At 35.1% G+C, this 17,728-nt stretch overlaps 1 protein-coding gene across 6 annotated transcripts in view; it reads right to left on the bottom strand.

Annotated features, from left to right (window-relative positions):
• Window positions 1-17,728, bottom strand: part of LOC138695049 (uncharacterized) — a 466,263-nt gene that overhangs the window by 64,170 nt on the left and 384,365 nt on the right. Inside the window, exon 1 of one of the 6 annotated variants that reach the window (XM_069819390.1) lies at window positions 2,053-2,202. The exons of the other annotated variants lie outside the window; for them this stretch is intronic. The gene's annotated coding sequence lies outside the window, so the exon portion shown is untranslated. Of the gene's footprint in view, window positions 1-2,052; window positions 2,203-17,728 lie in introns of those variants that run through there. 6 annotated transcript variants of the gene reach the window in all.

Raw genomic sequence — 17,728 nt, 5'->3', positions numbered from 1 at the left:
TAAAAGTTCAGCATTTATTTTGCTTTATTCAGATTTAGTATAATAAATCACATTATTCAACATTTTAAAAGTTTAGCATTTATTTTGCTTTATTCAAATTTAGTATAATAAATCACATTATTCAACATTTTAAAAGTTTAGCATTTATTTTGCTTTATTCAAATTTAATATAATAAATCACATTATTCAACATTTTAAAAGTTCAGCATTTATTTTGCTTTATTCAGATTTAGTATAATAAATCACATTATTCAACATTTTAAAAGATTAGCATTTATTTTTCTTTATTCAAATTTAATATAATAAATCACACTATTCAACATTTTAAAAGTTCAGCATTTATTTTGCTTTATTCAGATTTAGTATAATAAATCACATTATTCAACATTTTAAAAGTTTAGCATTTATTTTGGTTTATTCAAATTTAATATAATAAATCACATTATTCAACATTTTAAAAGTTTAGCATTTATTTTGCTTTATTCAAATTTAGTATAATAAATCACATTATTCAACATTTTGAAAGTTTAGCATTTATTTTGCTTTATTCAAATTTAATATAATAAATCACATTATTCAACTTTTTAAAAGTTCAGCATTTATTTTGCTTTATTCAGATTTAGTATAATAAATCATATTATTCAACATTTTAAAAGTTTAGCATTTTTTTTGCTTTATTCAAATTTAATATAATAAATCACATTATTCAACATTTTAAAAGTTTAGCATTTATTTTGCTTTATTCAAATTTAATATAATAAATCACATTATTCAACATTTTAAAAGTTTAGCATTTATTTTGCTTTATTCAGATTTAGCACAATATAGAATTATCACAGTATTGCACATTTAGGAGTTTAGCATTTTATTTTTCTTTATCCAGATTTAGCAAAATATGGAACTATCATATTATTGCACATTTTAAGAGTTTAGCGTTTATTTTTCTTTATCCATATTTAGCATAATATGTAACTAGGCCTATAACATTATTGCACATTTTAAAAGTTTAGTATTTATTTTTCTCTATCCAGATTTTTCATGTGGAAATATAACATTAGCTTATTGCAAATTTTAAAAGAGTTACGCATTTATTTTTCTTTATCCAGATTTTGCATATGAAGAACGCAGAGAAAGAATGTACATTGTCCAGTTTTTTTTTGTCCAAATATGAGTTATGTGTGTAGTAGGATTCCATGCTGTTTAATGCTATGAATCAAACACTGTGATCATATGAACAGTCCAAGCACTATGACAGATTTTAGATTTTGTATACAGGGAAAGAGCGTGCTAAAGTCAAAAGTCAAACCTTAAATAGCTCTCCTGAATAATTTGCTGAAGTGGTCAGAGCACGTTCTTTTCTTGTACTCTTCATATGGAAGAATCACATTATTACAAATTTTAAGAGAGTTTAACATTTATTATTATTTTTTTTTAATTTTGCATAGGTATACTAATATAACATTGTTGACTATTTTAGTGGTCCAAATTAACTTGATTGGCATATCTTTATACATTGAAGAATAAAATTGATAAAATAGCTTAGAATCGTGAATAGTGTCATTTTTAAAGTGTAAGAATTCAATGCATGTCAATAGGTCATCATATTTTATGTTTTTTATGTGCTCCAACTTCAACAATTGAAAGCAGTTAAATTCTTTCATAGGTTTTCACCATTTGTTTAGATGTTCTATGCATAATATCGCATATTATTCAATATTCATATTAATTCTAGTTGAAATGCGAAATGCCGGACATTTTAATTTTTTTAAATGCCTAGCGGACGGGATAAAATTATTAAAAAAGAGGACATGTTCTCCTTTTGATGGACGGATGGTAACCCTATGCTAAAATTATTATTTTTTTTTTAATGTCTGGCCGTAATGAAAAATATGAAGTTCCCCTCCCCCCTCCACGGACTTTCGACACATTATTTTATATTCATAGTGTTGTTCACACATATAGCGGATAAATGGAGTTACCCTCCACATTTTATGAAACCACACAAATCTCTTCATATCTATAATATAGACTGAAAGGAAAATACATCCCCACCTCACAGATTTCTTGCAGATGTCACACGCATCTTCCTAAAGAACGCTGGCTCCATTTCTCGCACTCTTAAAACACAAAACTGCTAATAACCTGCAGATGGCAATTGTGCCGAGACACTTGTGATGATGACGGGTATTCTTGGTCACATGATATGACTCTCCTGTGGTTACGGAACTTTGTAGTGATAACAAAACCAAGAAATGCAAGACTTGTCAAGGAAAGAGGATGTAGGGACATGCGTAACAAGCACCACCTACAAAGAACAGAACTGTGTACTGGGTTCCACTTCATTTAACTAGTTTGACTTTCTCATTTTAATAAATACAGACAAATTAAAGCGTTATAGCCACCGGTGTAGCTCAGTCGGCTAAGGCGCTTGCCTGCCGGTCCAAAATTGCGCTCAGGCGCGGGTTCGATTCCCGCTTGCGCTGATTACCTAGTTAGGTTTTTTCCGAGGTTTTTCTCGACTGTAAGGCAAATGTCAGGTAATCTATGGCGAATCTATGGCCTCATCTCACCAAATATCTCGATATCACCAATTCCATCGACGCTAAATAACCTCGTAATTCATACACGTCGTTAATTAATAACCAAGTAATGCGATATGAGATTACAATTTAAAAGAACTGTTCTCCATCTTTCTCGTACGATTGTACCAGCCTTGAATGTGTAGTAGCCTATAACATTATGATAGAACCTCAGACACTATCTGCTGAATTGGACTTAATTGACAGCGGAACGTATCTAATAATTTCATTCCATAATTTTCATTAACTCCCATCTCTACAGTACACAATCGTAATTGTTTTTAAACGAACACACTTTTTTATTTCAATGGGATTCGGTCCTAAAATATGAAAATCCTACAAATTTTAACCTATATTTCTGAAAATTTTACCAGTCACTTGTAATGGTATTAATATAAAAAGATGAAGTCAACCCCATGACAGGTCAAATCGTTCCATAGGGTGGCGAGAGGTTGAAACTTCCGCCTTTACAGACAATCGGCATTTAATAGCAGTAAGGATGTCAGTCCTACGTGCCCGCCGCCTTTATCCTCAAGGAAATGCTCCTAGTATTAATTTCTGAGTAGATCCCAGGGCCACAGTGCGGCTGGAAGGAATAGATCAATGGAAAAATCCATGACCCCCTCGGGACTCGAATCCGTGACCTTCCGGCTTGCAGCATTAAGCCTTAATCGCGACGCTACTCCCCGCTCCCCAATGGCATTACTGTATTAATTACAAAATTTCAGTTTTCTTTCATAATTATTACCCATCATGTAATGGAGATTTTAGTATTTTTGAACAGTAACTGAATAAGAATACTGTATTCCAGCAGTTAAAAATTTCGTTTTTGAACATGAAATTTATTATAGAAGTTACCTTACTAATATATGTGTAGGTCTTATAAATTATTGTTTTCGTTTTATGAAGAAATCTCAGACAAAAAAATGCTCTACTCATTTTACGTATCAATTTCTTTCCAGACAAAAAAATGCTCTACTCATTTTACGTGTCAATTTCTTTCCAGACAAAAAAATGCTCTACTCATTTTACGTGTCAATTTCTTTTCAGACAAAAAAATGCTCTACTCATTTTACGTGTCAATTTCTTTCCAGACAAAAAAATGCTCTACTCATTTTACGTGTCAATTTCTTTTCAGACAAAAAAATGCTCTACTCATTTTACGTGTCAATTTCTTTTCAGACAAAAAAATGCTCTACTCATTTTACGTATCAATTTCTTTTCAGACAAAAAAATGTTACAACACCCATGCCCGAGGCGGAAATCGAACTCACAGCCCTTTGGGCCAAATGGTAGAGACAGTCCGTGCCTCTACCGCTTGCGTCAGTAAGTTCGGCTCATAAAAAAATAATCTCTTCTGTAGAGATGCAGTGTCCGAATTTCCATTCCATAGACATGCTTTTAGGAAACCAATTTTTTTATAAGCAGATGAAAATCTTCTATAATGTGTATACAGCAGGACTTATTATGTTGCTGAAAATCAGACTAATAAGAAATTCCCAACAAAAATAAAGACAAAACAGACAACTGCATCCGTTGCCTGGAAACCAGCCCACGCTCATCTGTTACTGTCGCTGAAATATCGATACTTGGAACACAGCCCATGGTCCGCATTTTATTTGCAAATTCGCAGTACAAATGTTTCCGCATGCATTTGTCAGCTGAAGGATAAACTTAAGATTGCTTAGAATTAGTATTAAATTAAAATTTAATCTTACTTTCAATATTTATTCATATTGTCACGCCATGGTCTTCTATTTATTATGATTTATTCCCGATATCAATTTTACAAAAGTGAGCACTTCAATAATGTGTTGTGGTTACGACAAATTTAATCCGTAAAACGTTGTCATGACGACTTCATAGGATTTATTGCACTGCAGTGAGTATGAAACTTTACCACATGTGCTTGGGAGTTGCCCACAGGGAGAAGTACTCAGAATAAAACGTCACAACATCATACGTTCTATGATCGCAGATGCACTTCGATCCAAAAATCTAGACGTTCACGAGGAAGTTCATTGTATTGCTGATGGTGGGAGCAATCGTAGGATCTATATCATAGCTATAAATAGGAATAAACAGACAGCCGAAATAATTGATCCTACGATCAGATATGAAATCTCAGTCACTCAACCATATGAAGTGAACGAAGAGAAAAAGAAAATCTACGAGCCCACGATTCAGTACCTATCAGCGAAATACAACATAGAAAAAATCACAGTTACCGCTCTCTTCTTCGGAGCGAGAGGCACCATTCCGAAAACCTTTGTAAAGTGGAGGGAAAAATACAAGCTGACGAGAGATCTTCAAGAAGTCATCGTCACCACCATTATAAAAGTTTCTGTAGCGATATTTCGTCAGCATCTTTATGGTGTACATTCAACTTAAATTATACTTGGTTCTATTTTTTTTCTTTTGTCTGAGACCTGTTTATATGATTTTTCATTTTAAATTATATTGTGAGCTATTCTGTGTCGCAGGGCAAACCCAAAATATTGGGTCAGACCAATAAATATTATAGTTAATTTTACGGACTGTTACCTGTCTCCAAAACAACCACTTTATGGAATGAGTACCAAAATAGGTTTTAAAGTTTAGAAAATACGCTCTAACATTGAAAAATACGCTCTAACATAATTTTTTTTAACTTGTTACAAATTAGGTGAATTGTTTTCGCATTGCTTTCGTTTTTCATTTAACTAAACACAACCTGGATGCGTTCAGCTGTTTTAAACAAGTGAAGATGGATGAAACTACATTTTTAACGTTGATTTATGGAGCGATTCTTTTGTTTTGTTCGCTCTTGGCAACCACACAGCAGCAATCGATAGCTTGCATCAGTTCACAATAAATCACGTTCCCGCGTACGCGTTTAAAACAGATTTGAATCGCAATTTGCTGTTGCAGTCCGACCTCAATTCCTGAAAGCCTTTGCTAGTCGGGACGAGTTCTGCGGAGACATCCTTATTGGACACTGCAATGTCCTCTACTTATGTCACTGTCGCCAGCTTTTTATGGTGGCAAGCTTAGTTCACGAGACGGTCAGCTTGATTGAGACTACTTCCTTCACAATCTGTCCATTGCCTTTCAGCTTCCCTGTAAGATTTACAATGCTTGTTATTTAGAGGTGGGAAGTTCATATATTCTTGAAACTAAGAAAGGGCACGTTTCAAGGCATAATAATGAATTTGAGGTAACGTTAGGTTTACATAACATGAATATTTAGCGTATTTTATGGTTTCTTATCATAATAATCTAATACAATTTGGAATTGAACGGGTTACATTAGCTGCTTGTCTATGCGGATGACGTAAATATGTTAGGAGAAAATCCACAAACGATTAGGGAAAACACGGGAATTTTACTGGAAGCAAGTAAAGAGATAGGTTTGGAAGTAAATCCCGAAAAGACAAAGTATATGATTATGTCTCGTGACGAGAATATTCTACGAAATGGAAATATAAAAATTGGAAATTTATCTTTTGAAGAGGTGGAGAAGTTCAAATATCTTGGAGCAACAGTAACAAATATAAATGATACTCGGGAGGAAATTAAACACAGAATAAATATGCGAAATGCCTGTCATTATTCGGTTGAGAAGCTTTTATCATCGAGTCTGCTGTCAAAAAATCTGAAAGTAGAATTTATATAACAGTTATATTACCGGTTGTTCTGTATGGTTGTAAAACTTGGACTCTCACGTTGAGAGAGGAACATAGATTAAGGGTGTTTGAGAATAAGGTTTTCAGGAAAATATTTGGTGCTAAGAGGGATGAAGTTACAGGAGAATGGAGAAAGTTACACAACACAGAACTGCACGCATTGTATTCTTCACCTGACATAATTAGGAACATTAAATCCAGACGTTTGAGATGGGCAGGGCATGTAGCACGTATGGGCAACAAATATAAATTATATTCGGGAGGAAATTAAACACAGAATAAATATGGGAAATGCCTGTCATTATTCGGTTGAGAAGCTTTTATCATCGAGTCTGCTGTCAAAAAATCTGAAAGTAGAATTTATAAAACAGTTATATTACCGGTTGTTCTGTATGGTTGTAAAACTTGGACTCTCACGTTGAGAGAGGAACATAGATTAAGGGTGTTTGAGAATAAGGTTTTCAGGAAAATATTTGGGGCTAAGAGGGATGAAGTTACAGGAGAATGGAGAAAGTTACACAACACAGAACTGCACGCATTGTATTCTTCACCTGACATAATTAGGAACATTAAATCCAGACGTTTGAGATGGGCAGGGCATGTAGCACGTATGGGCAACAAATATAAATTATATTCGGGAGGAAATTAAACACAGAATAAATATGGGAAATGCCTGTTATTATTCGGTTGAGAAGCTTTTATCATCCAGTCTGCTGTCAAAAAATCTGAAAGTTAAAATTTATAAAACAGTTATATTACCGGTTGTTCTTTATGGTTGTGAAACTTGGACTCTCACTTTGAGAGAGGAACATAGATTAAGGGTGTTTGAGAATAAGGTTTTCAGGAAAATATTTGGGGCTAAGAGGGATGAAGTTACAGGAGAATGGAGAAAGTTACACAACACAGAACTGCACGCATTGTATTCTTCTCCTGACATAATTAGGAACATAAAATCTAGACGTTTGAGATGGGCAGGGCATGTAGCACGTATGGGCAACAAATATAAATTATATTCGGGAGGAAATTAAACACAGAATAAATATGGGAAATGCCTGTTATTATTCGGTTGCGAAGCTTTTATCATCCAGTCTGCTGTCAAAAAATCTGAAAGTTAGAATTTATAAAACAGCTATATTACCGGTTGTTTTTATGGTTGTGAAACTTGGACTCTCACTTTGAGAGAGGAACATAGGTTAAGGGTGTTTGAGAATAAGGTTCTTAGGAAAATATTTGGGGCTAAGAGGGATAAAGTTACAGGAGAATGGAGAAAGTTACACAACTCAGAACTGCACGCATTGTATTCTTCACCTGACATAATTAGGAACATTAAATCCAGACGTTTGAGATGGGCAGGGCATGTAGCACGTATGGGCGAATCCAGAAATGCATATAGAGTGTTAGTTGGGAGGCCGGAGGGAAAAAGACTTTTAGGGAGGCCGAGACGTAGATGGGAAGATAATATTAAAATGGATTTGAGGGAGGTGGGATATGATGATAGAGAATGGATTAATCTTGCTCAGCTATCACATCTAAGGAACTGCATTGAACATTATGGTGATGATTATCTGAAATGTGACTTTTTTTGGTTAAAATTATGTGTTTTTATGTGAAATAAACTTTAAAATATGTGCTCAGGTGGCTTTATCTGAAACTTAACCTGCACGATAATCTATTGATGTTTATAATAGAGAAGCCATTCTCGCGGCCGTCGCACATATTCTGTCTCTGTGATTTATTCTGTGTAAGGAAACTCCCACAAGCCAGCGACACACTTAATCCGAGAGTTGACGCACTTGACGGTGACGCAACCCGCTCCGAATTAGTCATCGCTGAGAATGCAGCAGAACGTCCACAGTCGCAGTGGAAAGAGGGTCAGGTTCGATCCCGGACTCATCTTACGAGTTGAGGCTGTGGCAGGTCTTCTCAGAGTAATTCGGTTTCGTCTGCTGTTCTGATTTCGCTGTTACGCAATAATTATCATTATTTTACTGACGGACGGCTCTGCAATTTCATTGAAGAGTGTGAATCCAAAACTTGCTCAGTCCATTTGGTCATTTGTATGATTTTTAATACGAGACCTCTGTCATACTTTAAGATTATTTTCTTCCAAAACAACGCCAATCCTAGTCAAAAAATTTGTGTTTTTGTGAATGTCACTTGAAAATTCGCTCAGTTTGTAGACCGATGGATAAAAAAACTAGTCCAATCTTTTCATAAAAATGGACTTAAAGCGTTTTGAAATCGCACTCTCCATTTGGAAAGGGACGCTAAATAAATCACACTAATTAGCGCCCAGCCGTAGGATATCAGTCGTCTCTCAGAAAAAATATGAAAATAAAGAATCAGGGAAAAGTGAGAAATTTCTGTAAGTATTATTGAGATGATATATGAATAAAGCAATTGTTGTCCACCGCTGTGGAATAATAGTGAGCAAGTCTGCCCATGAAACTAGATGGCCCGGGTTCAAAACCTGGTTGAGGGTTTGAGTGACTTCCGCCGAATTTGGAATAGACACCGACTGACTTGAACTGCCAACATAGAAAACAAAAAAAAATCACTACCTGTTCAATCGCTTTCACCTTCATCTTGACGATAATAAAAGCCTGAACTAACCTAGCCTACCCTGTCACTAAAATCTTAAACTAACCTAACCTGTCACATACTCGCCTATACAAGGCATAACAAAAGTCTAAACTATCCTAACCCAACCTGTCGTATATGCAAAGCATAATAAAAGCCTAAACTAACCTAACCTACCCTGTCACTAAAATACTAAACTAACCTAACCTGTCACATATTCGCCTCTACAAGGCATAACAAAAGTCTAAACTATCCTAACCCAACCTGTCGTATATGCAAAGCATAATAAAAGCCTAAACTAACCTAACCTACCCTGTCACTAAAATACTAAACTAATCTAACCTGTTACATATTCGCCTCTACAAGGCATAACAAAAGTCTAAACTATCCTAACCCAACCTGTCGTATATGCAAAGCATAATAAAAGCCTAAACTAACCTAACCTACCCTGTCACTAAAATACTAAACTAACCTAACCTGTCACATATTCGCCTCTACAAGGCATAACAAAAGTCTAAACTATCCTAACCCAACCTGTCGTATATGCAAAGCATAATAAAAGCCTAAACTAACCTAACCTACCCTGTCACTAAAATACTAAACTAACCTAACCTGTCACATACTCGCCTCTACAAGGCATAACAAAAGTATAAACTATCCTAACCCAACCTGTCGTATATGCAAAGCATAATAAAAGCCTAAACTAACCTAACCTACCCTGTCACTAAAATACTAAACTAACCTAACCTATCACATATTCGCCTCTACAAGGCATAACAAAAGTCTAAACTATCCTAACCCAACCTGTCGTATATGCAAAGCATAATAAAAGCCTAAACTAACCTAACCTACCCTGTCACTAAAATACTAAACTAATCTAACCTGTTACATATTCGCCTCTACAAGGCATAACAAAAGTCTAAACTATCCTAACCCAACCTGTCGTATATGCAAAGCATAATAAAAGCCTAAACTAACCTAACCTACCCTGTCACTAAAATACTAAACTAACCTAACCTGTCACATATTCGCCTCTACAAGGCATAACAAAAGTCTAAACTATCCTAACCCAACCTGTCGTATATGCAAAGCATAATAAAAGCCTAAACTAACCTAACCTACCCTGTCACTAAAATACTAAACTAACCTAACCTGTCACATATTCGCCTCTACAAGGCATAACAAAAGTCTAAACTATCCTAACCCAACCTGTCGTATATGCAAAGCATAATAAAAGCCTAAACTAACCTAACCTACCCTGTCACTAAAATACTAAACTAATCTAACCTGTTACATATTCGCCTCTACAAGGCATAACAAAAGTCTAAACTATCCTAACCCAACCTGTCGTATATGCAAAGCATAATAAAAGCCTAAACTAACCTAACCTACCCTGTCACTAAAATACTAAACTAACCTAACCTGTCACATATTCGCCTCTACAAGGCATAACAAAAGTCTAAACTATCCTAACCCAACCTGTCGTATATGCAAAGCATTATAAAAGCCTAAACTAACCTAACCTAACCTGTCACTAAAATCCTAACCTAACCTGTCAGATTTGCCTATACAAGGCATAACAAAACCCTAAACTACCGTACCTAACCTGTCACAGATTAAGTATGTAAGACATAATAAAAGCCTAAACTAACCTAACCTGTCATAACAATCCATTTTCTTACCCCTACACACTTCCCTGAGGTATGAAAATGGCCGAATTTCTATCCCGCTGGAACATTGCAAACTAGCGCGAAACGTTCGTAATGTCTCGTAAGTTATGTTGGTACGACATGTAAGACGGCTGAAGATGCATATATCCGCAATTGGAAAAGAAGTCACTCAACGCTCGTTTAACCGGGGGTTTTTCCGAGGTTTTCCCTCAATCGAAGCAGAATTGCTGGGTAATTTTCGGTGTTGGATCTCGGACTCATTTCACCATCATTAATTCACACATCATCATCATCATCATAATCATCATCATCACCACCACCATCCATAAAGTAGCCCGGTGCGACGTGTTGTACTTGTACAAGAGGGAAGCCGTTCGGCTACCCAATCATTCGCAAGAATAGGAGCGGTAAGCACAATAAGCCTGAGGCTGCATATAGATAGACAGGCAGGCAGGCAGGCAGGCAGGCAGGCAGGCAGGCAGACAGACAGACAGACAGACAGACAGATAGATAGATAGATAGATAGATAGATAGATAGATAGATAGATAGATAGATAGATAGATAGAATACACTGATTTATACCACCACCGACAGTGAATAAATTTTATGCTATAAGATGATTTTAATTAAAATTGAAATCAAAATTACCATTCTTATTGAATTTGGTATTCCCAAGAAACTAGTTCGATTAATTAAAATGTGTCTCAGTGAAACTTACAGCAGAGTCCGTATAGGTCAGTTTCTGTCAGATACTTTTCCAGTTCACTACGGGCTAAAGCAAGGAGATGCACTATCACCTTTACTTTTTAACTTTGTTCTAGAATACGCCGTTAGGAAAGTTCAGGATAACAGAGAAGGTTTGGAATTGAACGGGTTACATCAGCTTCTTGTTTATACGGATGACGTGAATGCGTTAGGAGAAAATCCACAAACGATTACGGAAAACACGGAAATTTTACTTGAAGCAAGTAAAGCGACAGGTTTGGAAGTAAACCCCGAAAAGACAAAGTATATGATTATGTCTCATGACCAGAATATTCTACGAAATGGAAATATAAAAATTGGAGATTTATCTTTCGAAGAGGTTAAACAAGTCAAATATCTTGGAGCAACAGTAACAAATATAAATGATACTCGGGAGGAAATTAAACGCAGAATAAATATGGGAAATGCCTGTTATTATTCGGTTGAGAAGCTTTTGTCATCTAGTTTGCTGTCAAAAAATCTAAAAGTTAGAATTTATAAAGCAGTTATATAACCGATTGTTCTGTATGGTTGTGAAACTTGGACTCTCACTTTGAGAGGGGAACAGAAATTAAGGGTGTTTGAGAATAAGGTTCTTAGGAAAATATTTGGGGCTAAAAGAGATGAAGTTACAGGAGAATGGAGAAAGTTACACAACGCAGAACTGCACGCATTGTACTCTTCACCTAACATTATTATAAACATTAAATCCAGACGTTTGAGATGGGCAGGGCATGTAGCACGTTTGGGCGAATCCAGAAATGCATATAGAGTGTTAGTTGGGAGGCCGAAGGGAAAAAGACCTTTGGGGATACCGAGACGTAGTTGGGAGGATAATATTAAGATGGATTTGAGGGAGGTGGGATATGATGATAGAGACTGGATTAATCTTGCTCAGGATAGGGACCGATGGCGGGCTTATGTGAGGGCGGCAATGAACCTCCGAGTTCCTTAAAAGCCATTTGTAAGTATGTAAACATTGGTAGACGCGTGTTACCGCTTCTTGTGATTGAAGCGGCATCTGTAAGGTCTATTCAATAAACAAACTCTTATATTATTATCTCTCCAAACGAAAGCGTCCGTTTTAACAGCGGCTGGGTACTAATTGAACGAGGATATTGTACAACCGTCCGTGACTAATTAATGTAGACTGCATAGCCTACACATAAGGGGCGCCTCGGGTCCTCGTTTGTCACTAAAAAAAAAAAAAAAGAAACGCGAGCTGGCCGCGTGCAGATAACCGTACGGTAGACATAACAGTCGCGTACGATGCCGCGCCGCTAATGACCTTGAGACTATTGCGAACATCCTGTCGCGCACCACTCCGCTAATAATGGCTTTACATGCAACATTGGGTCACATTAATTGCAAGACGTGTGGGAACAGCTTTTAAACGTTATACGTAACGGTCCGGCACGAAGCAGAAGCGTTGGGAAATTTTAAGATCTGGTAGTTTAGGGGGCCGTGGAATAGTGATTCAGCATGTTGAACATTTTATTTATAGGTGCAGGCAAATGTCTTTTCGCTTTGTGAAAATTTAAAGATCTGGTGGAGAGAGCGAAACAAAAGAGGTGTTTTTGCACGGCCTAAACGTTCAAATTGCGGGAGAATTTATCTTAACATTAGAATAATTTATGCAGATAACTAGAAATAGGAGGATAAAAGTCAGCATTTGGCAAAAATAAAAATACACTACATGCAAAAAAAAAAAAAAAAAGAACTATATATCGTTGCTTCAGAAGACAATAGACAGAAATGTCAGACCGGAACAAACGTAGTTTTAACATTGAAGATTTATGATTTCGATTGTTAAAAGCTATCGAATTGTTCGACAGTTCGGAAAGAGTTTGAGTTTGCAGTCCATAACGAAAGCAATCGAATGGAAACGATCGAATAATTCGATTGGTTAACCTACCGAATTATTCGTTAGCTTGAAAGCGATTGAGCTTTATAAATTCAGGATTAAAACTATCGAATTAATTATTTAGGGTCCCGTTTTATATGTTATTTATGGTAAATGCATATTTTCTTCCAACACACAACCCTATATGAGTTTAAAAATGTAGTTATGTACTTTGAATTAAATTTTGCTTAGTAACATACAAATGGTGTCAAATTAATATAATTTGCACTTTCTATTCATCTAATAATTTATGTATTTCCTATAACCACTCAAAGAATTTATTACCGAGATTATTGTTGTGTGCTTATAAAGCAGTAGAATAGAAATAACTTAGTCAATCACATTCCAAAATGCTTATACAGGGACATCATTTTATTTTTACTTCAATTTTTATTGTACCTGAGTTTTTTAATGTACTTCACTCCCACCCCCTCTACTAGTAAACTTCCAACCGTTCTCCACACAGAACCAAGCGTATACAGTCAAAGTCGCCTTACGGTCATAGTAAACACAAGCAGTACTGAAATAGTGAGTATAGTACGTTCCAGAAATATGTTCGCGTTTTCCTGTGACGAAAGAACTTTCAATATTGAATCATATTCTCGCACAGGTACTGTCGTCCGTTTGCCTATGTCACATCTCGGTTCCCCCACCTGCTTCTGCTCGCCCCTCTGTAAAGGCTAGTGGCTGGGCTGTCTTAGCACTTTTCTGAAAACATTAATTTCTGTTAGAAATTGGACGTCTACGTAATATTATACAACTGTTTAAAATAGCTTAAATGAAAGGATCTCGTTAATTAATTGTCACGTGATTTTCCACCTTTCTACGACCCTGCGACATAACCACTTGGACGGACAGTAGATAGCATGTCTGAGTAATTTTTATCTTTTCGGACCGGGCAGAAGTGAAGACTGAATTTAAGTAAGTAAGGTAATTTTTTATAGAGCAGGTACAGAATTATTTCAACATGAGTTACTAGTACGAAGGACAAAACTAGTAATCGGAATTGGGTACAATAGTTTATAGTGTGATAATATGCAAAAAAGAACTGAAGTCTGTATCGAAATGAACGGCCACCGTTTTCAAAATTGTGTTTAAATATCCATATTAATTTTCATTTCAATTTAACTTCATTCTCTATAGTGTATTTTTTTATTTTAGTTGGTTATTTAACGACGCTGTATCAACTACTAGGTTATTTAGCGTCGATGAGATTGGTGATAGCGAGATGATATTTGGCGAGATAAGGCAGAGGATTCGCCATAGATTACCTTGCATTCACATTACGGTTGGGGAAAACCTCGGAAAAAACCCAACGAGGTAATCAGCCCAAGCGGGGATCGAACCCGCGCCCGAACGCAACTTCAGACTGGCAGGCAAGCGCCTTAACCGACTGAGCCACGCCGGTGGCTTCTATAGTGTACGCTAATGTGTTGTAGACAGTATAATATACACTGCATAATGAATACGTCCGAATGGATAGCTCAGTTCGTAAGTAAAAACACTTATTGTTAATACAGTATTGTATTTCGATTAAAGAAAAACCTAATGAAAATTATCAAACTCAAAATCGCAATATTTCCTAGTTTACGTAAATGGATGAACTACTTTTCTTCCCTCCTATACCTAATAAAGTGATTTGTTTGTATTTTACGCCAGTATCATCGAACTCCAGTCGTGGAAAGGGATACCAGTGGTATTTCCGGTTCTCAACCGTTAATCCAAAGGTATAGCCAGGTTAATATTAGAAGAGTTAGTAAAAATAAAATGATGTCCCTGTATAATGTAGAATTGCGTATGACTAGCTAACTTTCGACGACTTAAATACTATTCATCGTAAATCTTCGAAAGTTTAAGTACGTTAGACAGACAGTGATACGTAATTACAGTTTAGGATTACTGTATCAATCAATTCTGTAAAGAAGCCCGTTTTTCTTCCACTATAAATCTCTTCTCTCACTTGCATTGAAAGCTTACATTTCATTGTACTGTACAAGTCATGTTCAAACTGTGAAGTGAAGGAAGCACTAATACACATAGGCCTAATATCAAATTGTTTACAAAATAAAACTTTTGAATGGCATTGTTTACAAATTTATCTACTCACCAAAATCAACCATCTTAACTCGTAACTTATGTGTACGTCGGAAGCCGAATACTAGATAGTTTTGTTGTGACTAAATGTGAAAGTGACCAGTTCCATTTGTTTACATAACATTGCTGGTCTGTGATAATAGTTGTGGACAGAAGCATTATCTTTAAGTTCACATACTGTTTGCTTTAAAATGAAGACTTTATCTGATTTAAATATGCCTTTTCGAAGGTCGAGATGGAACAGCAGTGCTGGCCCATAGTGGCCCCTCCCGAAAATTCAATTCCATTTCTTTCCAAGCCAACTTCATTAAGAAATGGTTCACAATTTATCCTAGTACCAATTTGACAGGAGGCTTGAGTTGATCGCGAGGCCATTCTGGAGGTTTTAGCAATAAGAGAAATCCCGCCACCACCCGGGACTGAACCCAGGACTTTGCAGTTCGTGGCTAGTTGCTTCTTTGCCAACTGAGCTACTGGCCGCCTTTAGAATTTAGATGATATTATTATTATTATTATTATTATTATTATTATTATTATTATTATTATTATTATCAGTTTTCATTTATATCTTTTGTTTAAATATGTATTTTAATATTATTCTCGCTAACTTTTATATCATTTTGTTATTTATTAATTTACTTGATTCCATCCTTTCATTATCAAATACAATTACTTTTATCTCATGCTATGTAGTTTAGTCATCCATTTTATCCCGTCCATTCATTGTCATTATTGTCGTTGTATTATAATCTTGTATATCTTTGTAATACTATTTTATATGATTCCATTCTTCATTTATGATTCCATTATTTCATTTGTAATTATCATTTTAATTAATTGCCATTAATTTAATTATTTCTTTGTACTTTTATTGTAAATTATTGCTAATGTTTTTGTTATATTGTTTGTGCTGAACTGTAATTGGCCTCTGGCTGTTGTACAGCACATTAAATATAAGTAAATAAATATATAAATAAATATAAATTATTATTATTATTATTATTATTATTATTATTATTGTATAATAGATTCTTTCAATGTCACGTTTTCCACAAGGTTTGTAACTACATTTGTTTTCTTTTTTCCTTAATTCTTTCAATATGTTCTTTCCATTTATTTCTGTTTTAAGCGATCGACCGCATGTACGTTTTGAAATTCAGATTCAGTCGGAGAACAATGTATCCTTCATGAAAACACGTTTCGCATCAGAGAACGCGGGTGCTCGTTTACAGTATTATCGATCAATCGAAACGCTATTGTGTTGGACTCTAAATGTAACATCGTTTACTAACTACCGTAATAGTTTGTTTCGTTTATTCTACAAACAGTGGGAGGATTTTGTTTCATGCTCTTATTTAGCAGCAATATTTTTGAACTGGGAAACTGGAGAAACCAAACTATCAAATTAATTGCGTATATTTGATGTAGGAAATAGTTTATTATTTATTACTTCTTAATCTGTAGTTATTTTTTTATTATCCAAATTAATAAATCCTATTCCACCCTGAGGTATATTAGACTTATAGTTGGCATCAAAATACATATTTTATAACCAATAAACAATAATAAAAATCTGTAGTTATTTAGATCCTATTTACTTCAGGGATTCGTTTGATTTGGTAAGGTAGTTTTAATGAGACATGAAACTTTATTATTGTAATAATGTAATAGTATATTAGGATACAAGTTTGAGAAGTGCTTTTTACAAAAGGGAGCAATTTCCGAAATTTAGTAATACACTTCACAGACGTGTATTGTACAATTTTTTTTGCACGATCATATTTTTAAAATTGCATATACAATACATTTTGTATTGGAAATTTAGAGCAATATTATTCCAAAGCCTTCGCAATCCTGCACTGTAATGGTAACTAAGTAACAATAAGTGCACTGTAATGGTAACTAAGTAACAATAAGTGCACTGTAATGGTAACTAAGTAACAATAAGTGCACTGTAATGGTAACTAAGTAACAATAAGTGCACTGTAATGGTAACTAAGTAACAATAAGTGCACTGTAATGGTAACTAAGTAACAATAAGTGCACTGTAATGGTAACTAAGTAACAATAAGTGCACTGTAATGGTAACTAAGTAACAATAAGTGCACTGTAATGGTAACTAAGTAACAATAAGTGCACTGTAATGGTAACTAAGTAACAATAAGTGCACTGTAATGGTAACTAAGTAACAATAAGTGCACTGTAATGGTAACTAAGTAACAATAAGTGCACTGTAATGGTAACTAAGTAACAATAAGTGCACTGTAATGGCTCTACTTCAGTATAGTTTTATGTTATGAAGAATGGTTTCCCTAGCAACAAGTTTCTGTGTGGGAATTATAACTTTCAAGGCCTAACAACAACAGCTGTAAATACAACAAAAAACGCGATAGTGCAAAAACGATTTAAAAACATATTTTATGATCTGAAATGAAAACGCGAAATTTCCCTGAATAACTTGATCAAAGCTATGCAGGGCAGAAGTAATATAG

Source organism: Periplaneta americana, chromosome 2, assembly GCF_040183065.1.
Source record: "Periplaneta americana isolate PAMFEO1 chromosome 2, P.americana_PAMFEO1_priV1, whole genome shotgun sequence".
In the NCBI taxonomy this organism is placed as follows: domain Eukaryota; kingdom Metazoa; phylum Arthropoda; class Insecta; order Blattodea; family Blattidae; genus Periplaneta; species Periplaneta americana.
Note: the sequence above shows the minus strand (reverse complement) of the source record. Positions and strands in the feature narration are given on the sequence as shown.